The sequence below is a fragment of the Lissotriton helveticus genome, chromosome 2_2 (assembly GCF_964261635.1).
Source record: "Lissotriton helveticus chromosome 2_2, aLisHel1.1, whole genome shotgun sequence".
Taxonomy (NCBI): domain Eukaryota; kingdom Metazoa; phylum Chordata; class Amphibia; order Caudata; family Salamandridae; genus Lissotriton; species Lissotriton helveticus.
The window spans coordinates 348,827,402-348,851,116 of NC_136060.1; the positions used below are offsets into that span (position 1 = coordinate 348,827,402).

The window sequence follows — 23,715 nt, forward strand, 5'->3', positions numbered from 1 at the left end:
TTGAATATTGACAATGGGCCTGATTCACACAAGTAATCTGAGACAAAATCCTAACTTTACGACTTTCGGTATTCACAAAGTGCGTTTAGGAGTAGTAAAATTAGAAAACCTAACTTTACTACTCCTACATGCCTTTTGTAAATACCGAAAGTCGTAAAGTTAGGATTTTGTCTCAGTTAAACTTACGTTTTGAAAACACAGAGAGAACAAATTAATAAAAACCGCGTAGGACGGGAAAGGTAGGAGGGTGTAATTCCCAGGAGAGTGGGGGAGGTAGGAATGACCGCTTTAGAAGGAGCCTTTCAAACATATAAACTCAAATATCATGATCAGAACCTCACTGTGCTGGATAAAGCATAGCCACTGGGTCAGTAGCTATATTTTGTGGAGTAGATGCAGTGGTGCCAGGACCCAGATGTATGAGAGATCAACTGTATCCCAAGTATACCTACATTTTACTGCCAAACCAGAGGATGGGATTACTCAACTGAATCAGGGCTCATTGCTACTGGTACAGGGAATGTGCCACATATTCCTTGTACCAATATATATAAAGAAAAAAACAAATCTGCTGAAAGGGAAGTTGAGACTTAAGTGCTGTGAGATAGAACTAATCAGGAATTAAGGTAGGTGGAGCCCCTCTTTATATCTCCCAGGGAGTAGGCAGAGCCTTAGTTAGGGACTGAGTAGAAGTATTTGTTTTTGAGTTTACGTTAGGAATAAGTAAGGTAAATTACGTTTGTGTAACAAGGCAAACCTCATAATGTAAGGTCTGGGACGAGGAAGACAGACTCATTTTCCCAACACCAACAACTGATTTATATTACATTATACACATTACATATAGTTGCATAAAATAAGGTAACCCTATATTCACCTTATATAATGAAGCTTACCAAAAAGGACACAATAGGTTATTTCAACCTTGATATGACTCCCATCCAGATTGTTGGCCTTTGAATCTTATTTCCTTTTATTAACTACTAACAATGTAGGTTGTTTTGACATAATTCAGTTCATGAATACTCAACCTAGGTTGTCATTTTGTTGTCTAACATATGACGTTTGGCAATTTCACATTTGGACACAATTCACATATTTAAGGAAATGTTTCACCTTTTAAACTGAGGTCACTGCAAGCAGGCTCATCTGATACAATCGTCATTACTGTTCACTATTTACTCATCAAATCTCACCACCCATGCTGTACTATGGCCACTCACTTCAAGGGCCAGTTAATGCACCGTCTGTGGTCCTCACTCCCCAGGGGGCCTAATGACTAAATAATGAACATGTAAACTCCTGATGCACATCTAAGAGCACTTGGACCACAAGTGATGTAGAAATAGAAATGTTTCAGCTCTTTTCTTTTACAGCTCAAACTGTAATTTAAACATTTCACAGCCTGGTTCACTGTGTGGAGAACTATTTAAGACTGAAAATGGGATAATTCCTTGTGCATCGTAAAATGCAGTCCTTCCCACGTTTTGAGTGTTTACTGTACATTTAGTTGTCACCATGCAGTTAAAACTACATTTTGAATTTTGCTTTATCAGTCTGACTGACAGGTTCTGAGAAATGTGAAGTTATTGATCTCTAGGCAATGCGGATTAGGTTTGACTTTGACGCCGTACAATAATGCAAGGTTGAGTCAAAAAGGACCAAATGATATAGCACATTTAGTCCCAGCTGCTGATCTCCCACACTTCAGAAGTGCATGTTTCATTCGATTTAATTCATTCCAATTAAGTATAAAATAATCCTTCTCAAGTACAGCGAATAGGACTGTTAATGTTGGGTTCATAATATACGGAAGCCTGCAATCCCTGTCTCGGATTTCCTTGTTACAGTTGTGTCTCAAAATCTCTAGTCACTTGTAATAAGAAAATGATATAAAGCTGATCTTTATTAAATTATTACAGCTGAGCTATGGCGTAAAAAGTAGGGGTGGGTAGAACTCACGGAGTTTCACTACATAAATTCCACAGTTACATAATGACTCCGTGGGGTTCCAAGGAGTTCCGCAAGCAGGCAGAAATCGGAATGTCACACTGCTGCCACTGATGTGTAGTGCGGGGAGCTTGTTCTGCGCTGCAAAATGAGTGCGAGGGGCACCGCGAATGCCAGAGAGTGCTGCTTCTTTCCTGCCACTCGAGTACAATTTCTACTCGAGTGGCAGCTTTCTCAACGTGAACGGTCGCAACTGTCCCGTACCGCAAGCAGCCGCGGCCCGTGGAGGGAGTTGCGGTGGGGCGAAAGGCGGGGCGGGGGACGGGCAGGGTGGGGGATGTTAAAAACTAGAGTATGGATAATTGGAGGTAAGTAAACAATTTAATTAATAAAACGAATTTCGTAGCGCGGGCTGCATCGCATTTTGCGATGCAGGGCGCGCTACGAAATTCATTTTATTAATTAAATTGTTTACTTACCTCTAATTATCCATACTCCGGTTTTTAGCATCCCCACCCTGCCCCTCCCCCGCCCCGCCTTTTGCCCCATTACAACTCCCTCCACGGGCCGCGGCTGACCCCCAGCATTGAGAAAATTTCACTTGGTGCCTTACTAGCACCCATAAATCATGCGCGACTGTTGGTAGACTTTTGCTGGAACTCCGCAAAACAAGCGTAAAGCAGAGTGGATAAAACTCCGCGAGCTCCGCCAGCAGAGCACAATTTATCACCTACCCCTAGTAATAAGCCCTCCAGACAGAACCAGCAGTCAAGTTGATAGGCAGGTCACAGAAAACAATTACAGCTGCAGTTTAAACAATGCAAGAACAACCTTTTATTTTTCTGATAATTTACAAAAATGAACAGTGATCAGCAGAAAGGCGGTATTTATTGCACCATGGTTATTTTTTGCACTCTAACGGTCATTACAGGAATGATACACATTCTGAGGGGCAGTATTTCTTAAATGTGACTGACATCAAACTGATTACAGTATATTTTTGCAACAAATGCTTTTTTTGGTGCGTTTAACTTTGCACTACAGACAGCTTTAATTTTTCATGTCTGTAACCTTACTATCTCTTTGAAATAAAGATGAAGTAGGAAGGCTTTATGCGTTTTGTGGTGCTTTTTAAATTATCACTTCCGTCTGTATTTATCCATATTTATTTTGTGTTAGGTGACTAAATTAGGTTGGAACTCGTATATTTCCATATGTATTTAACCAGTAAATACTCATACTCTGATTCCTGATGGTTTGTAACACATTAACTAACCCAATCTAATAAAAGAATATACCTCCATAAAACCTTTACCATTATAAAATAAAAACATGTTGAGATATGCATTGATTTAAAGAAATCTCAATCATTGTTTAACTCCACATTGTTGAACTTGGCCCTTTCTGCAGGGTCATCCCAAAAATGTTTTTCTTTACTCTGGTTTCTGAATTCTTTTGTATTGGCTTTTTGGACACTGTGCACTTTATCACTGCTAAACAGTACCAAACTGCTTGTGCTCTCTCCCTGAAACATGGTAAAACTGTCTAACACCAAATTGGCATTTTTTATTTACTTGTAGGTACCTGGTAAAGTCGTTCTGTCATTGCAGCCTGTGTGTGTGCAGTTTTAAACAGCTATGTTGACCTGGCAAAATAAACCTTTTTGCGAGGCCTAAACCTTCCTTTTAAACCTATACGTCTTCCCAAAGGGTAGGCTCTAAACAGCTGAGTGGGCAGGGTGCAGTGTATTTAAAAAGTTGGACATGTACTAAGTACTTTAAGGTTTTGCATGTCATGGTAGTGAAAAACATTTAAATATATTTAACACTACTGCAAGGCTTTCTCTCTCATAGTGTAACATTGTGTTACGTTATTGCATTTAATAACTGATAACTCTCAATTGGGAGCAGATGGGAAGGTCGAAATTGGTGTCTAAAGAATTGTAATTTAAAGCCCTCTTTAATGTTAAAGTTGGGTTTTAACCCGTTTGCTGCTTCGACCGTTCAGCGCCAGTGCTGAACGTTCGAAGAAACGGGTGCGGCCGCGTCGGCCGTTGGACATGCGGTAGCACCAGGGAGGTAGCTCGCGCGACGTCCAACGGCAGCAGCGAACGGGTTAAATCACAGTACTGAAAGTGCCACTTTAAAAAGTTAGCAATTTCTTATCTTCACCATTTGGTGCATGCAGCCTGTTTACTGGGTCACAGACCTGGTGTAGCTGGCAGTTTGTCTTAGCTATTGCTCCCACACCGTGAAACAACGGGCCATAGGTGTTAGTAGGATGGATCTTCCCTGACTGGATGCGGTAAAGGTGCTGTCACCCACCACACTTGCACATTACAAAGGCTCTGCCTGAGCACTCTCACAAAGGGTTTTTGTTAGAAATTGGGATATTGGTTGACGGAGGTATGAGCCCTGGTCAAGAAGCAACCACAATCCTAGTCTGGGTAAGGCACAAGCAGACCTCAAATTAACCTGCACTCACCCCCTGGTAGCCTGGCACAGAGCAGTCAGGTTTAACATGTAGGCAATGTATACAGTGTTTATGCCACTCTTCAAACAGTAACAGTGAAAACACCACACAAAAAGATCCCAGACCACGTTTAGAACGTGATTTTTCATGAATTAAAGAAGACCAAAATGGTACAATCCAATCAGGAAAACCGGAGATATTGATTTTTAAAGTTTTAAGTTGAAATGTTGCTTGAAAATCGCAAACCGTCAACAAGGGATATCTGGTCCAGTCGGACTGGGACAAAATCACAAGTTTTGGCCGACCGGGATGGATCACAGGCCGCTACAGGGACCCAGTCACGATTGCTAAACAAAGTACCTTAAATACTGGCTGCGGAGCGTTGCTTGGATCCATGTCGAAGAAGCACCACGTAGCTGAAGTGATGCATCGCTTCCGAGATGCGCCATGCTGCGGTGGAGAGTCTGGCATCATCGTCGAGGCTGCCGATGATGAGTGATGCAAGGATCTTGGTCAAAGATATAGTGCACCTTTGGTGATGCATTGGTTCCAAAGACTGTGAGGGCGATGCAGGCCTTCTGCGCTGGGCCCAAACCACACAGCAGCAGTGATGCATTGGTTCTGCTCAAGGATTGACAGCTCTGCTGAGGAGATTGTCAGTTGTAGACAGGAATGCACCCTCAGCCCACTTCCAAGGGTCCAGGACTGGGGTGGCACTACTTGGCAGGGTAGACTCCCAGATGGCAGAGTCCAGGTGAAAGTGCTTGGAAGCCTGTAATGTCCCTGAGGCTTCAGCCCAGGAGACCAGCCAACTACGCCTTGGGGTCACACTGGATTCTGGGATCAAGAGATACAGTTCCAGTCCTTCTCTCACAAGCAAGGGAGTAGCAGGCAGCAGGTCAGCACAGCAAAGCAGGAGTCGAGCAGAGTAGTAGTCCAGCAGAGTGGCAGTCCTTTCAGCAGTACAGCAGTCCTTCTTCCTGACAGAGTAACCACAGGTCCAGAAGTGTACTGAAGTGGTTCTGTCTGCGCTCCAGTGCTTATACCAAGTGGTGCCTTTGAAGTGGGGAAGACTTAACAGACATGCCTTCCAGGTGCACATATATTCTCCCTTCCTGCCCTGGTTCTGGACTCACTGCAGGGGGTTTGCATCCCTATGTAGGTGTGAGGAGGTGCCTTGCTCCCCCCTCCCTTCCTGCCAGGATGGGCTATCAAGTCACACCTAAGCTCCAATTGTGTGTGGCTGTCTAGGAGGAATACACAAAGCACCCAACTGCCAACTACACCCAGTCATGTGATCAGAGACAGGCTACAGACACCAAATGTCTACAGCAGGAAAATGGCAACTTCTAAAAGTAGCATCTTCAGAAATGTAATGAAAAATCTGACTTCACCATAAGCTAGGATTTTAAATTAGGATTCCAGAGACACCAACTTTGAACCAGTCATATCTTCCCATTTGGAAATTACACTTAAAATGGAATAAGCTAATCCCAATATTATCCTATGGGAGATATAGGTCTTGCAGTAGTGAAAAACGTATTTAAGAGTTCTTTACTAACAGGACATGTAAAACTTAAAGGTACATGTTCATCCTTTTAAAGACACTGCACCCTGCCCTCTGGACTGGCCAGGGCCTACACTAAGGGTGAATTATATGTAATAAAAACGAAGGTTTGGGACCGGCAACATGTTTATTTTGCTAGGTCGAGATGGCAGGTTAACCTGCCTACACAGGCTCTGCAATGGCAGACATGAGATATGTTTAATGAGCTACTTAAGTGGGTGGCACAATCAGTGCTGCAGGCCCTCTTGTAGTATTAACTTTACAGGTTCTGGGCACATGGAATTAAAAGTAAATTAAATATGGCAATTGGGTATAAGGAAATTCTACCTTGTTTAATGGAAAGAGCACAAGCACTTTAGCAAACGTTAGCAGTGGTTAAGTGGGCAGAATCCTAAGGCCAGCAAAAACGAAGCCCAGCAAAAACAGTAGGTCTGAAGGCAAAAGGTAGGGAAAACCATGCCAAGGATGCCAGGTCTAACAGTTTGTCACAGGCCTTTTTATGACTCTAGACATTCTGGGGCCAGGGCAGGGAAGAAGGAAATTTCAAACACCTCTGGGAACCTTCTCCTACTTCAGAGTGGGCGCGGGTATAAATATAGGATCCTCAGACCCACCTCTTCAGTGCACATCTGAACCTGGAGAGGAATCACAAGAAGGACTTATGTGCTGCTTTGCTGCAAAAAAGAATGCCACTCTGCCTCCCTGCTGCCCTCCTTCCAAAGTGAGAAGGACTGGCTCTGCATCTTGAACCCTGGACCATGAGAATGATCCAAGTCAGTTGGCTGTCCTCCTGATTGGAGCCCCAAGGACAGAATAAACTCCAACAACCTTGAATCCAACACCTGGACTATACCAGTCCTGGACCCTTGGAAGTGGGCTTGAAACTGCTGTACCAGCCCAGCTGTGGTTCCAGCAGTACAGACGCAGCACAGCACATCACCTTGCAGAACTCCGCATTAGGGTCACTGTACGATGCATCCCCTTTGCAGGACTTTGCATCGCAAGCCCTTCATCACCGGCATCCTGCACGACAACACTGGACCTCGCATTGCAGCTTCCCGGAACTGCCACTTCTCAATGCATCTCCACACCCTGATCTCGCTTCCCTCTGCAATGTAATGCATCCTCTTGTGTTGTGTTTCGCTTTATTACTATGTGAATTGCCGCATAAATATTTTACACATTGCTTCAAAGTTAGACTGACTGCTCTGTGCCAAAGTAACAGAGGTTTGAGCACAGGTTAATTTGGGGTTTGCTTGTGTTTCACACTGACAGAGATTGTGGTTGCTGCTTGAGCAGGGTTTTAAACCCCTCATCTAGTAACCCGATTTCCTACTCCCATGCTGTCAATTTGCTCAGCTCTTGGCTTTATATTCACGATTGAAAGCATTCAGAGTCTCTCAAAATGTTCCCAATACTCTGTATTTTTCTGCTTGTAAACTCCAAAGTTTCATGGCCTTATAAAGGAACTCGACCTTCAGTCTTGTTCCAGTATATGGTCACATACTACTTTATTGGCTTATAATATCCTCATAATATAGGGCAAGGTACTTTTAATTCCATATATTTTATCAGGGCGTTGCATCACATGGCTTCTTTCAGGCTGCCTGTTATAGCCAGACTCTGTCATCTCAGAATATGTGTCAGGCAATTCTTATCACTGTTCCAACCATTCACCACTCCTATTTCATGCCTGAACAGGCTGACCTCTCAACTTGTGGATACCCAACACATGCTAAAATTTGTCTAGTATTTTTTCATTGTTGAGCCACTGGCGTAACGAAAAGTGAGGGGGCCTCCCGGCCAGAGTTCATTGCCAAGACGGCCTATTGGAGCTAGGGGCCCCCCGCACCGCGTGGGCTGCGGGGGCCTGTGTTACGCCCCTGTGTTGAGCATCTTGCTACTACGTAATGGTGGCGGAATCCCAAGGTCTCCCAGTGCCAGTGATCCTGAGTACAGAACTCTCCACACTAACCCTTTTTGTTTTCTTTAAAAAAAATCGCAGAGCAGTCCAAACACTCAAACATCAGATTTCAATCCAGGAGATAAGCTGTGCCAATGGACCAAAGCGCATATACCAATGCCTTCAGAAGACCACTGTCTACTGTTAACACTTAGCCAGACAATAACCTGAGCTTCTCCTTCACAGGTGCTTCCACATCCTCTTAGTTCCTTGCCTTGGGCACCCAAACATTTGGCCTGGTTTCAGCCGAGATTGGATTTCCCTAGCCAATCCTGTTTCACGCAATTATAAAATTGAATGAAGAAGAGTATGATATGGTCAAAATGCATTGCAGGAAATTGTCTCAAGCAAAAATTGTGAATGGCTGCATATCATCGCTAATAAGTATTTCTTTGCCACCATGAAAAAGATTTGTGTTTCGGGTTGAATGTAAATGAAGCATGGTGGACAGAAACATATGTAAATGTAAATGTAAGTGTACTTGTAAAGCGCACTGCGACTCCATGGAGTATCCTGGTGCTGAAGACTGCTGGGGAACCCGTCCTGGTTTTCCCTGTGAGATGGTCCATTTCTGGGTATCTCCAAGGTGAAACCAGGCATCCCCGGCGTCTGTGGGGAGCCGTTGTAGAGATGAGGCAAGCTTAATGCCCAGAGTTGCCGAGTGTGTTCCCTGGTTAGAGTAGGCACCGAGGCGAGAATTATCGAGTCCGTTTTGACCCTGGTCCACGACCCTGCCGCATCGGGAATTGAACCCTGGTCCCGAGCCGTTCTCTGCTTACGGGTCTGCCGCCTCTAACCAGTGAGCCACACCACTCCACATGAATACAACTTTTGTGTATGAAGTAAATGCATAACATGTGGTACTCCTTGTTGTGCATAGGGTAACATCGCACAGTTGAAGCCGAATCGATATATTCAGTATTTCAATTACAGTGCATCTGTCCCTGCAGCACACTAGGTTTACAAAGTAGGATTTTAATTATTTACCAGCACAGATATGCCTTTATGAGGCTCTTAATTGGAATATATTTTCACACGATGACTAATGACATAATTTGCAGTACTGAATTATTTCAGACTTGGGCACAGAAAATGTGTTCTAATGTTGTGAAACATTAGGGCATTTATCATATAATTAGTACAACGCCTATATCCTGCTACAGTTCTAGAATAAGAAAACCAGAGTACAATTCACAATGTCACCAGATTTAGATTTATGAGTGGAGGTGTGCCAGGGGGGCAAGACCTTTGAGATAAAAGTGCTCTAACACCATGGGCAAGACGTCTGGTGTAGATTATACAGCTTGATCATTTATTTTGTGAGAAGATCTATGCAAATTTGGTAACAATATAATGCTAGCTATCCCCATGGTGTTCTCTTTTATTCAAGGTAGCATAGCCAAATGCCATCTCAACTTGAAGTGCAAGAAAGCAAAAGAAGCGACCACTTTGAGATCAAAGAACAATTTCTACTCCATTCAGAAATCTCTAGATTTGTTAAGGTTATCGACTGTTTGACAGTGGCATATAATACCACCCATTTCTGCGTGTATATTTAGCTGCCTGTAAAATCTCATGTTAAAAATTCTTTGAAAACGTACAATAATATGTAGTATATTGGGTAAGAAACAATGATAGATTGAACTAATCTGGACACAGGCACACATTTGAAATTGTTTCTGGCTCAATCAATTATTCAAAAGAATGTTATTTTTCGTAAAGAGATGCACCCCTCCCCACGAAAACCACTGGCATGGCCTAACTTCATAGTAAAATAATAAATAAATATTATGAGGGACAGGGTGATGGGTAGATGGGGTATAGAGGGACATTGATAATAGAGTGACATATTACCCATTTGCAGTGGATTGCATGGGTTGGTGAAGTTTTCAAGCAAATATTAACTATTTGTCTAAACATGAGATGCATCACAACATTAAACACTCACAAAGGGTTTGACACTGGTCTTTTGTGACACCAGACATTCTGTGGCTACGGCAGAGAGGCAGGAAATTCCAAACACCTCCTGGGGGTGGAAACCTCCAGACCCTTCTTCTACTTCAAAGTGGGGTGAATGCATGTGGGTGCCACAGTGCGAGGTTCAGTCAAAAGGTCGCATTGGTTTATAAAGTGGGGCATCTGTGGATTCTAGAAAAACGAAGAGGTGCTTAGGCCAATGCATAGGTGTGCACAGAAATTTATCTGCAGCTTTAGATCCCCAGGTCGCAACTGTCCGGTACCGCCAGCATTGGGAAAATTTCACCCGGTGCCTTGCTAGCACCCATAAATTATGCATGCCACAATTTATCACCTACCCCTATTAATAAGCCCTCCAGACAGAACCAGCTGTCAAGTTGATAGGCAGGTCACAGAAAACAATTACAGCTGCAGTGTAAACAAAGCAAGAACAACCTTTTATTTTTCTGATTATTTTCAAAAATGAACAGTGATCAGCAGAAAGGCGGTATTTATTGCAACATGGTTGTAGTAGTATAAGGCTTTATTTCGATAAAAACATATCTTAAAAGCATCACATTTAAAAAAAAAATTGTACCTTCGGAAAAAGAATTTGATACACAAATTACATTAAAACTAAAATCGGGGGTAAAAAGAAGAAAAGGAACACAGGAATAAAAAGGTAAGATCACAATTTACAAATTAAAATCACAATTTATTATGGGGGCGTGGCCAAGCAGCATGGCCGACAGGACGTGAGCTCCTCCAGCTCCGATCCTGCAGACCCGAAAATCCTGTTTCATGATCCTATCAAGTGATCCCCCTGCTTCGGTGACCCTCTGGAAGGCAATTTGCGGTGCTGGCTTGTGGAGGAGCCGAAGGAGGCGGACTGGTGCTCAGGGGCCGGCTGGCCGCCTACGAGAGGCCGAGGATTGGGCCTAGAACGGAAGGTGCAGACGTGGTGGCCCTTCCTTCTGGGGCGACTTGAAGGCGGAGCAGTTAACAGGACAACGGCGGGGCCTGATGCCATCGGGGGCCCTGCCTCGCTGCTAGCTGAGAGTGACTGGAGGGCTCGCCCGGCCTGTCGTTCTGCTGGTCGCCTGCTTGGGGACCCGGGAGCGGGTCGCCCTTACCCCGGGGACCCCTTTGGTGATAGACACGGCCCCTCTGGACCGGATCAGCCTTCCTGGGAGCGGTGGCCCTTGCCCGCATGGACTTGGCGGTCAGTTCGTGGATGGCGGCGGGGGGGGGGCTTGCGAGCTGTGGTGAGGCGCTAAGGTCTGGCGCTGCTCCCTACCCGAGCCGAGCCGCCCCGCCATCTTGTCCGGGGAGCGCTGCGGACGGACACTGAAACCTGGCCCTGTGACCTGCGGGGGCACGCTGCCTCGAGGGGTTGTCTTGCGGTGCCCCCGCCGGGCTGCTGGACATACCTGGAACGTTTTGCTGGCCTCCTGCTGAGGGGCCCGGGGTCTTGAAGGACCTCCACTGTCGACGTCGCTGCGGGCGGCCGTGGGTCGTGGGCCGTGGGCCTGCAAGAGTGAACCTGCCTCCGGAGCCCGACATCCTGCTATGGACCCCTGAAGATGGGGACAAACACAGAGTGCCGCCTGGGTGTCCCCTTGTGGCGGACTTGCCTCCCTGTGTTGGCGCTCACTGGGGGACCGGTTGGGAGCGCCGCTCCAGCCCCGCGGCGACTGGGATGCTCGCCCCCAAGGTCTGTCTGTGTCCTGGCCCCCACCGCCGCCCTGATAAGTGGGGGGGATGCCTGCTAGTACATGCTCCTGATCTTCTGCGTTGTCGCGCGGACCCCTGGGGGGTCGGATTGGGACCCTGAGCTGCCCGGAGGGGGCGCTGGTCTGGCGGTGACCGCCCTGTGCTGTGGGGAAACTGTGGCGTTGGGCGCACGGGTGAATGTCTGGCCGTCCCACTCCTGGCCCCTGGTCCCGACTGGATTGCCTTGGGCCTCACAGCTTGTTAGGAGGAAGAGGGGAAGCGGCCCGGGTTTCAGATCCTGGGATTGGAGAGCTCCGTCTGGTTGTTGGACACCAGCCCCGGTCGGTTGTCGGATGACGCCGGGGGGTGCGAAGTGAAGCCCTGGGCTGCCCCCCCCTGACGAACCTGCCCTGGTGGCGAAGTCGGACTTTGTGGACCTAGGGAGACCGGTTCTACATTCTCGCAGGAGGGGTGCAGGTGGTCCTGGATTGAGGCTCCGGCTTATTGGCGGCCCGAGCGGGGATTTGGTGGTGTCATCGAGGCCATCAGGCGCACGGCCGAGGAGCAGTTTCCAGGCCCGGGGTAGGAGCTCGGTGGCTGTGGAAGGATTCTGCATCGTACCTGGTGAGACTGTTGAGGTTATTCTGCATCCGGCGATGCCAAAGGGCAGGATGTCGAAATCTACTCAACCCAACACCATTACGCAATACACAACGCCGCGGCTCCCGTCGCAGCGCATTACGCGGCAGACCGGCCAGGAGGAGGGTGCGGATAAGCCAGTGGAGTCGTCTAGAGCAGAGCTACTAAAGGCTATCCAGGGGTCCCACACTGCGCTCAAGAGACAGATAGAGACGGTGTCCATCGATGTTAATCTTTTGAGAACTGATCTTTGAACGGTGTCGGATAAGGTCTCGGACGCCGAGGGTAACATTACTCAATTACAAGGTGAGGTGGCCTCCCTGAAAAAGACGGTAACGCATCTCACAGCCGCGACGCATGCCCTGGAGCGCAGAGCTGAGGATGCGGAGGGTAGGGCGCGTCGCAGTAACATCAGGGTCCTAGGTGTTCCGGAACGATTGGAGGCGGGTAATGCCGAGCGCTTCCTGGAGACCTGGATTCGCACCCACATGTGTCCCCAGGGCCTGTCGAGTGTCTTTGTTATCGAAAGGGCACACCGGGCCTTGGTTCCGCCTCCGCGCCCGGGGGAGCCCCCGTGAGCGCTCATTGCTAAGATCCTAAACTACAAGTACCGGGACTGTATATTGCGGGCAGCACGGGAGGCGGCGAACCTTACTATTGAAAATAGTCGTGTCTCCATATAGCCCGATTACACCCAACAGGTGCAGGAGCAGCGAAAGTCCTATCTTGCCGTGAAGCAAAAGCTCCGGGACATGAAATTGCAGTATATGTTATTATACCCGGCCAAGCTCAAGGTGATATCACAAGGACGCGCACACTTCTTTGAGACCCCGGCGGAGGTCTGGGAATGGCTGGAGATCAGGGGCGATGACTTACCTCCGGGAGAACAAGGGGGGTCTCGTGAGACGTTGGGGACCCTCCCTCGGAGACGCCGCCGCGGGAGACGAAGACGGCGCTCCGGCTCTGGGGACCCTGGGGGACCTGACATCATGGTGGGTGAGCATGGTGCCCTGTTGCTGAGCCCGCCCGGGGGGTGGCCAGACCCGGAGTCCTTGGGTCGCTCTGCTCCTGGGGACATTTTGGTCCCGGACACCCTGCAGGATACTGTGCCTGGTACGGACACTGAGGCTCCGGTGATCCCGGAGACTGAACTATCCGAGCCACTGACGGAGTAGGCTCCGACCTGAGGTACTGTTTGGTCTCTGATTTGTGGTCCCCGGTGTGGGGGGCCTTGGATGTGTCCCTGGTTGCTCCTGGGCCCTGTGGCTTTTGCGGACTATGAAGGGATATTGGGATGAAGCGGCAACCTTGCCACCTGTTGAGGGTGGAATCCGGGGCGGGTGGACTGTGTGTCTCCTAATTGTCCTTTACTCAATGCTTATTAGATCAAGTTGGGTCTAGCGGAGAGCTGGGACGGGGGAGGGTGGGAGGTACTGGTTGAGGGGTGTGTGTGTGAGTGTTGTGTGGATCGGATGGGGTGGCTGTGCACGTCCTGGCATCGGCAGGGGGAGGGCAGGATGGCATGTTTGGTTTTAGCTGTCTGTCTGCTCGTGGGTGGGGGAGGAGGGGGATGTTCTGGGAGTTTTGAGGCGTTTGAGATTTTGCGGGGTGGGGGGGTTTGGGTTGGGGGTTTGGAGTTGGCACCAAGACACTGTTCAGAGTCACGGGTAGGGGCTCCTACAGCACTGTAATGTCCAGCCCAGAAAGGCGCCCACAGAGGTTATGGGATACAAACTGATGACATGGAACGTGTGGGGGCTGGGCACTTGCACCAAGAGGCACAGGGTCCTGTCCTTTCTCCGCCGACACGGGGTCTCCATAGCATGTCTGCTGGAAACGCATTTGACTGACAAGGGCGCCCAAAAATTGTCCAAAAAATGGAGAGGTCAGGTGTTCCATTCCTCCTTCTCTACATATGCTAGGGGGGTACTGATATGGGTGGCTCCTGGGGTACCCTTTGCCGTCCAGTACTTTGAGGCTGACATTGAGGGTAGGTACCTGCTACTGCGGGTAAAGCTTGATGGGAGGGATTTCTCGATCTTGAACTCCTACGCGCCCAATATGGATGACCCTGATTTCTTCTCCCGGCTCCACGACGTTCTGGTCTCGGACCTCGACGTTCCCCTCCTCTGGTTTGGCGACTTTAATTGCATCTTAGATTCAGATTTGGACAGGCACCCCCCCCCCGGGCGGGCACGAAACCTCGTATGACGGTGAGACTCCGTGAAGTGATGGCCAATTTGGGGGTCATCGATGTTTGGAGACAGAGACACCCCCTACAAAAACTGTACACCTGTTACACTCCGACTCATAACACACATAGCAGACTAGATAGGGTCCTCGCCGCGAATGTCGATGCATCCCTTTCTCTTACGATCACCCACCAGGCCCGCTTCCTGTCGGACCACTCCCCAGTGACGTGCGAGGCACAGTGGCTTGCCCAGCCCTCCCGCCCTCGGACCTGGAGGATGCCGGTGGATTTATTACAGGACCAAGTGGGGAAAGCCCATGTGAAAAAGGGCCTTATTGACTATCTCGATCTGAACTGGGGAGGGGCTGACTTGCCTTACTCGGTCAAGTGGAATGCCATGAAAGTGGTGGTGCGCGGCGCGTGTATGGGTCTGACGTACGGAGTGCGGAAGCAGTTACTCTGCTACTTGAGCGAGGCGGAGGATCGCTTGAGGAGTTGCCAGACAGTTCTGGACCCCGACAACTCGGATCTGGAATCGGAGAGGTCAGCCCTGGAGGCGGTTCAGGACATCTTGACCAGGCTGGATAAGTATACCTTAGGTCAGTACCGTCAGCGTCTTCATCGTGAGGGTGATAAGACCGGCAGGTTGTTGGCCTGGATTCTCAGAAGGGAGTTCGCCCCGGAGCGGATAGCGGCCTTGCGCAGTCCAGCAGGGGACTTAGTACACTCCGAAGTGGATATACTCGGAGTCCTCCAGACCCACCTACAGGCAGTTTATGCTGCGGACCCTACAGTCACGGAGTCCGCCTCGCGGTCCTACCTTCGTGATTTGCCTCTTCAGACCTTATCGGAGGAGGCCGCGAAGGAATTGGAGTTGGCCTTGTTGCTCAGGGAGATCAGAGTGGCGGTGGCTAGTCTGCCGTGGGCTAAGGCCCCTGGCGGCGACGGGTTTCCGCCGGAATTCTATCAGGCATTTGGAGAGCTCCTGGCCCCACGGCTCCTACAGGTCTACGGTGCGTCCCTGAAAGACGGTGCCCTTCCGCCTACTATGAATCAAGGAGAGGTGTGCATGATTCTCAAGCCTGGGGGAGACAGCTGCGACCCCGTGGCGTATCGGCCCAATACCCTCATCAACACGGATGCTAAAATCCTTACTAAAGTGCTGGCCAATCGCCTGGCGCCTCATATGGCGCAGTTGGTGCATCATGATCAGTGCGGATTCATTCCAGGCCGCAACATCGCGATGAACATCATACGCCTGAACCATGTTCTGCACGAAGTACGGGATAGGCTGGACCCACAGGTCCTGGTGTCCATAGACCTGGCCAAGGCCTTCGATACAGTGAGCTGGGGGTATCTGCCGGAGGGGCTTCGGCGGGTGGGTCTGGGGCCCATCTTCTGTGATTGGGTCCGGGTCCTCTATGGGAAGCCTCGCGCTAGAGTTAGACTCGGAGCGGCGAGGTCAGAGGACTGGCCGTTGGGCAGAGGTACGCGGCAGGGGTGTCCCCTCTCGCCACTACTCTTTGCCTTGGCGATTGAGCCTTTGGCGGTTCTTGTGCGGACGGAAATGGCACAGTGGGCAATACCATACATGTGGTCTCCCTGTATGCGGATGATGCCTTGTTTTATCTCACGTCCCCGAGTGAGTCGCTGCCGATCTTGCAGCGGTTAGTAGATCAATTTGGCGAGGCCTCGGGACTGCGGATTAATCCTGGGAAGTTCCTTATCTTCCCCTTGGCGGGTTACGGTGTGGACCAGCGGTTGGCCCTCCCGCAGCTGGGATTGCGGTGGGAACTGGAAGCCTTTAGATATCTGGGCATTCAGGTGGCGGCATCAGACGACCAGTTACTGGCCCGTAATGTTGGGCGTGTGGTGCACTCCCTTAAGCAGTCTGTATTGTTCTGGAACACACTCCCGCTTTCCCTCATGGGTCGATTAGCCGTGGCAAAAATGGTTATGTTTCCGCGTCTACTGTACGTCCTACAAAACTCATTGTGCCCGATTCCGCCGAGACTGTTTCGCACGCTTAACTCGCTGCTTACATCACTACTTTGGGCGGGTAAGCGCAGTAGGGTTGCCCTGCGCACGGTTGTTCGGACTTGGGAGGAGGGGGGCCTAGAGGCTCCGAGATTTGATTTGTACTACTACGCAGCGCAGCTTCAACCAGCCGCGCGCTGGTTCGCAGGCACAGATAATTGGGAGATGGGCCTCCTAGCGGGTAGGGCGGATGAGGGGACTCTTCAGGTGGCACTGATGCAAGGTCGGGGAGCGGATGCGTCTCTGCCTTATGTGGTGAGACAGGCCGCGGGGATCTGGCAGAGGTTCGTGGAGAGGATTTTGCGGCGGGCCCCCTTTCATAGGGAGTTGCCGGTGTGGATTCTAGCCCCAGTGGTGTTGATGGAAGATCACATGTCCTTCCAGACTTGGAGGGATGGCGGATGCGAGACACTGGCGGATTTGTACCCGGATGACTCCTTTGTGTCCTTCGAGAGGGCTACGGAGGCCTTCGGTCTAACGGAGGGACATTACCTCCACTACAGGGGACTTCAGGACTTGGCGCGGGGGACCTGGCCGCAGTTCCCAGAGGCGCCCCCGATGTCCCACATCCTAAACATCCTTCTTTCTTGTGGCAGAGGTCGAAGACTGATCGCGTTACTGTATTCAGCCATGCGGCGAGACTCGGAGCCTCCGGTTTCTCCGGCTTGGGCCGCGTGGGAGGCGGACCTTGGAGTGGCAAACGAATAGGGGCATTAACCCGTAAGGTGTCGAGCAACGCAAGGTTCAAGCTCATCCACTTCAACTTTGTGCATCGCGCGTATATGACCCCGGTCTCCCTGCGTCGAATCTCCGCTGACAGGCGAGATGACTGCCCTAGATGTGGATTGGGGGCAGCGGGGTTTCTCCATCTGGCCTGGGAGTGCCCGCCGGCGGCTGCATTTTGGAAATAGGTGGTGGAGCGTATCCGGAGTGTCACGGGGCTGCGGATGGATTTAACCCCTCTGCATTGCTTGTTGGCCCTGGTCCCCAAACCTAAAAAAAGAAACTTGTCCTTTAAATTGTTACAGTTGCTATTGGTGTTGGCGAGACGCAGGGTGGCTATCACTTGGATGGGTAGTGGGGCCCCGGAGCTATCACGGTGGCTTAAAGACTTCAGGGAATGGTCCTTAGCAGAAGAGGTACACATGCAACTTACCCGTAGAGATGTGAAGCTTCAGGAGGACTTGCATGCGTGGCGAGTGATGTGTGCAGTGGGGAATGAGGACAGTGACTCAGACGCCACTAGTGCGGAACTGTTTACCCCGGCGGGGTCGGAATCGTAGGGTGAGAGAGATGAAGGGGGGAGCAGAGGTGGGGGAGCCGACTTGGAGTAGTGTCTCCCTAGTCCTGCACGTCTAATCCCTGTACGTATGGTTACCTGCTTCGATTTCCCAACAGCTTTGTGTGGAACTTTGATACTGCTGCCCGGAAGGGCCATGATGACCTGAACGACAAGAGTGTGCCTGTGTTCTTTTTGATGCTGATTGTGAGGGGGTGGTATTGTGGATCGTGGGGGGTTGCATTACATTGAAGTGTTCAATTCCTAGGGGGAAAAAAAAAAAGTGATAATGTACTTTTACCTGGCGGTCTCCGAGGCGCATCTGTCGTTTTATACAGACTACGGAGCCCATCCTTTTACTTCATACTGCCGCCCGGCCCCCGGGATGTGGGCAGAATGGCTGTGTTCTATTGGCTGACGTTCAGGTCCTTGGATCAAGGATAACTTCTGCTCCGGTTTATTCCAATGTCTGTCACTTCATCACAATAAAAATAAAGTGTTTAAAAAAAAAATATCACAATTTATACATTTTCTTTAAGATCTCAAATTAAACATTTTCTTCAAGCCTTTTTGATCTAATGGACCAAGCCCATAATAAAAATTTTGAGAGACCACATACATACAGTGACCGAGTGTCAGACATCAGGATACGCAATGCCTCATTATGATGCCTAGTACCCAGTAATCTACATAATGGTTTAAGCCAGCATTTCCTCGGTGACACATATGCCGGACATGCAAACAGAATATGTGCAATGGATTCAGTTCTAGACTTACAGATAGGGCAGAAGGGTGTTGTTTGAAATGAGGCTTTCCAGCGGGCGGTTAGTTCGCGCACTGGAAGCACCCCGACCCTAAATCTAAAATACAAAGCCCTATCAGCAGGTTTCCGAACAATATAAAGGTAGGGTTCCCGGAATGCCACATCCTTAAACCTTGGAAAGTCTTCTGTTAATCTACCAAGCTTTGGGTCAGTACTATTTCTAGTTGCGACCCAACTCCAATAAAGCTTCTTCAGTGTTGCCTTAGGGGGGGAAGACCTACTTACCCAGGCTTCATTAAGGCCCAATTCACCAAGTAAGAATTTCACATCTTTAAGCCATTTTATTTTGTGCCATCCCGTCATTGACATTACTTCTGCGAGCCCCTCTGCATACTTTGCTAGTTCTGGCACTCGCCACAGCCGGGTCCATGACAGTAGCGGCTGGACTTATGCCAGATCTTTAATCGAATGGCATCCTAGATGATGTAGCAAAGGTACTGATGGAGTGCTCTGCGGGAGTGACATTAAATCCCCTAGGAATTTATTTTCTGACCTTGCCAACTGTTCCATGTTGCAAGTTCCCCACAGCTCCGCCCCATAAAGGGCTGAGCTGACTCCCCTCGCCTTATAGATATCGATGACCGGGGCAATGGGTCTGGTTGAGGAAGAGCGCTGTTCCTTAAGAAGCACCCCCACTACCCTTTTGTGGATTAATAGCATTTTACAAAGATGAGGGTTCCACTGCATGGTGTCCGAAATACGTATACCTAAGTAATCAAATACAGTGACCCTTTCCAGGGATACATGGTTTAGGACTGGGGGTCGCCCAAGTGTTTTCGGGGGGCTCAACACCAAATATTTTGTCTTTTCTGTATTTATTACAAGCCCTCTTTGAGTACAAAAGGCCTGAAAATTATCTAAGAGGCTCTGGAGGCCCACAGGGGACTTGGATATTAAAAGCGTGTCATCAGCGAATAAGAGGGTTGGAATTCGCTCGCCCGCCAGGGATGGTGCATCAGATGGATTTTCCAGCAAGTGCTCAACCACACCATTCACATATAGTGAAAAAAGGGTAGGAGCAAGAACACATCCCTGGTGGACGCCTCTCTCTACTGGAATTCAGTTTGTCTTCTGTCCCTGAGTGTCCCACCTCACTTGCGTATAGTTTCCTTCATGGAGCCTCACTAGGATTGACAAAATATTAGAGGGAATCCCCATATTGGACAGCACTCCCCATAGGCATTCCCGAGGCACCAGGTCAAAGGCAGTCTTTAGATCAATAAACGCGAGGTACAGACTGCCTTTGCCTATAACAACCACTTTCCAGTAAATTAATAATAGTCTAAATGCCTGCTCTATTGTTCCAATACCAGCCCTGAATCCCGCTTGGTAATCTGAGAGAATCTTATTTTCATCAGCCCATTGTAGGATTCTCTCAAGTACCACCTTCCCGACAACCTTCTGGGTGGAATGTATTAGGCTTATAGGGCGATAGTTGGAGGGGTCGTCTCTGCGCCCCTTTTTAAAAAAAGGAACAACCTCAGCCCCCTTCCACGATTCAGGGATTGCGGCACCGTTGTCGATGGCGATGAGTAAAGTATGGATAAGCTTCCCCCATTTGGGCAGATCAAAACGAAGCAGGTCCCCGGGGATGCCATCTGGACCAGCTGCCTTTTGAGGCACAATGCAACTAATCACATTTTCCACTTCCTTAACTGTGAAGGGATATCTATCAGGTTCTCCTAAAGGTATCTGAGAACTACAAAGAGAGAACTCATTAACAACTCCCTGCTGGCATATATACAGTTTCGAAAAGTGATCAAACCACATTTGGCCAGTAATGTTACACGTGATGAGGTCACTAGCAGGACTGTTCTGTTCTGCTCTTATAGTATTCCAGAATCGACCCGCATCCCTCCCATCACTGGCCTCCTTAAGTGTTTGCCAATACTGGTCCTCCCACTCCTTTTTGGCTTCTATTACCACCAACTTGTACTCTTTCCTAGCCTGCTGGATCAAAGCTTGTGACTTGGACTTGACTGCCTTGATTAGTGCAGAGTTCTTGTTTCGGCATTTAGGTGTATACCACCCCTGTTTACCCTTGAGCCTCTGAGGCTCTCTCTGAGTCCCACCTCTACTTTGCACCAAGAATAGGTTGCCCACCACTTCGATGGTGTCCTGAAATGCTGCCGTCACCCTTGAGGGATCACAACAGTCTAAAACGGTCGTGTCCAACTTACTCTGTGTGGCTGTCAAAAGGGCCCCTATGGACTGGACTTTCCCTTCATCCTGGGTGACTTTGCACCACTTCAGGCGCCTTCCACAGTTCGATGGGCAAACTTTTGAAGTTGACAATATTTTACTTGGTGCAACCGGCCCATTTTCGCTTAGCCATAGGTGATGCAAACTCAAAGAAAGCAGGTTACGGTCACTATCTATGGTTGGTAAGATTTACATATCCTGCATAAAGTGCCAAAGCTTAAAATCAAGGAGATTATAATCAATCCTTGACGAATGATTAACCCTGTTGTACGTGTGGGCCCCGGAAGGATCTGAGACAGTTCTGCCATTTGCTGCTCTTAGGCCGAACTCCATAGCTAGTGCATTCAGCTGGATGGCCCGTTGCGACCATCTTTTTATTGGTTGAATTGTAAGTGTGGGTATACCCCTCCTGGCATCGTCCTCGGTAAGATCTCAAATACCCTCTGCCACGAGGGGCTCAAACGTACAATTAAAGTCCCCCGCAACCAAAACGTGCATACCATCATGACATTCTCTAAGTTCATTTTCCAGCAGTGAAACTGTGGAGGATAAAGAGCTACCTTTGGTGCCCCTAGCATATATGTTAAATATTTCTAGAGTTCTCCCTCTATGTGGCCCTCTCAATGAGATCCTTAGAATATCTGGTGAGTTACATTGCTTTTGTGAAATGCTACATTCCAGGGAAATACTGACCCATATTAAGAGCCCCCCTGAAGGGCGACCCCTCCTAGATATTGGGGATACTGCTGGCAAAAAATAAGTAGTATAGCCGACCTTGTGGTTGGGCTCCAAACTCCAGGTCTCCTGGAAGATGCAAATCATATATGACTCAACCAGGGTATTCCAATCTGGAAGATCTAATTTCTTGGAAATACCCGCTATATTCCAGCTAATAATCTTTACGGTGGTATCAGCCACAGCTAGCTCCTGGGATGCGAATGATGGTGCGGTGGATAGATTAATTTGCTCCCCTGCCGTCTCAATTACCGAGTGCGACGGGGTAGGAACATGCAGCATAAGGGTACCACACAAGACAATAGATTGATCTGCTAGGGTCATACAGGTATCATTGGAACCATCCTGGATAACCTGGTCACCAGTCGTTCCAATCCCAGACTTGGGCTTATTGGCTAATCCCTCCGCCTCAGAGCTCCGACAGTTGTTCTCTACAATTGGAAGTTCAAACACTAGCCTTTTCCCAGAGTTAGCTACATCAGAGAGAGGAGGATTAGCAAGGGTTAGGGAGATCCCATATGGTTCAGCAGGGGTCCTGGACCTATTGGGCCTATTATTATCGGTGGTAGAGGATGGGGGATCAGAAAGTAAGTAATCACCTTGTCAATACCCACCATCTATCCCATAACAATCTAGGCCTCCATCAAAAGCAGGGGTTGGATGGATATATAACAATTGTTGCTGATGGAATCGCCTGACCCACCCCCCCCCCCCCCAGGAATTGATTTCGACTGCTCTGCCTATGTTGCAAGTAGGCAGGCTGCAAGTGGAAGTGTCCCAAATCATATGTACCAATTCCACTACCATCGTGCCCATTCTATTGGCTACAAATGAACCTTACGACCCGAGCATCCCTAAAATTTACAAAGATGCAATTGCCGGGAATATCCTTAGTCCCTTAGTCCTGTTACCTATCCAATTAACCCTTCTTACAAAAAGAACATGGCCATCAAGTTGCCTTGGAAGAGGTCTATTGTTGTTTAACCAATATGTCGTTTTGTTTTTGAGTTCATGGTAGGATTCCAATTTACCCGGCTTAAGCCGTGGAACTCCAGTTAGTACAACTACATAAGGCAAACATTCCTGAGGCAAGTTAATATGGGTAGGATTGGTGTCATTAGTAACTACTGTATCAGACTTTTGGGGTGATACAAATTGATCGCTACCCAGCCTTACTACTTTACTGTGGCTGTGATCACCTTCCCGGCTCTGTGTATGTGCACTTTCAGGGGCTCCTTTAGCCCCTTTGGCCAGTAATGGGTTTATAGGTTTTCTACCTTACTAAGTTGTGGTGGCTATCACTGGAGGACTAGTTCTACTCTGGGGCCCAGAGATTTCTTTTGCGATTACAGGTGCAGACTCGCCTGTGTGTGCGGGATCTACCAATGGGTTTTGCTTCTGTTCTGATGCGTCCTGGCTATTTTTAGAATGTAATTTAATTAGGGCCTTTGGGAAAAAAAACTGTCAAGTGTCCCTTGTTCGAAGCGGTCCAATCTTTCTGCCAGTACTTTTACCCTCTCGAGAACCGGGAGTATGAGTGACTTCACAATATGCTCAATATGAGCAATAAGGGGAATGTCATTTGCAGAGCCTGAAGAGGAAAGTGGCTTCGGGCAAGTGGTTGGCAACTGGGAAGGATTAGCAAGAGTTGGTTCACTGCTTTCTGGAGTATGAGTGGATTGCTCTGATCTCCCTGAACCCAATGCTTTTCCATGTACGCTATGTGTTTTTAATTTCAACTTCTTTGCGGTTTTAGGACATCCCCCCTCAGCCCGCTACCAACTCTTTTTCTTTTATTGGATTCTATTCTCGTGCTCGCCATCTTTGAGTGCACTAAAATTCCCTGAAGTGGCTTAGTACTAGTGAAAACCCCATGATCGCTATTAGGAGCAACTGCCGTCTCCAGTGCAGTCGGAAAATCCGACTGGTTTGGTGAATCTAGCACAATAAGCCTCTCCAGGTTAGCTTCAGCGCTACATGGGCTGGTCAGCATATTTCCGGTGGTAACGCCATGTGGGTGCTCATCAGTGTTGGCAGGAGAAGCTGCCAACGATAGCGGCCCCAAAGAGGAACGCTTACGGTTCAGTGGCTCTAGGGAGAGACGACGCTCGGTAATGGCAATTTCCTTTTCGAGGACCAAGTATGCTCGAGTGATGAACTGATCGAGCGTGCCACTGACACAACCTCC

At 48.8% G+C, this 23,715-nt stretch overlaps 1 protein-coding gene across 5 annotated transcripts in view; it reads left to right on the forward strand.

Annotated features, from left to right (window-relative positions):
- SORCS2 (sortilin related VPS10 domain containing receptor 2) overlaps positions 1–23,715 on the forward strand; it is a 2,165,153-nt gene that overhangs the window by 1,510,711 nt on the left and 630,727 nt on the right. The window lies entirely within an intron of this gene.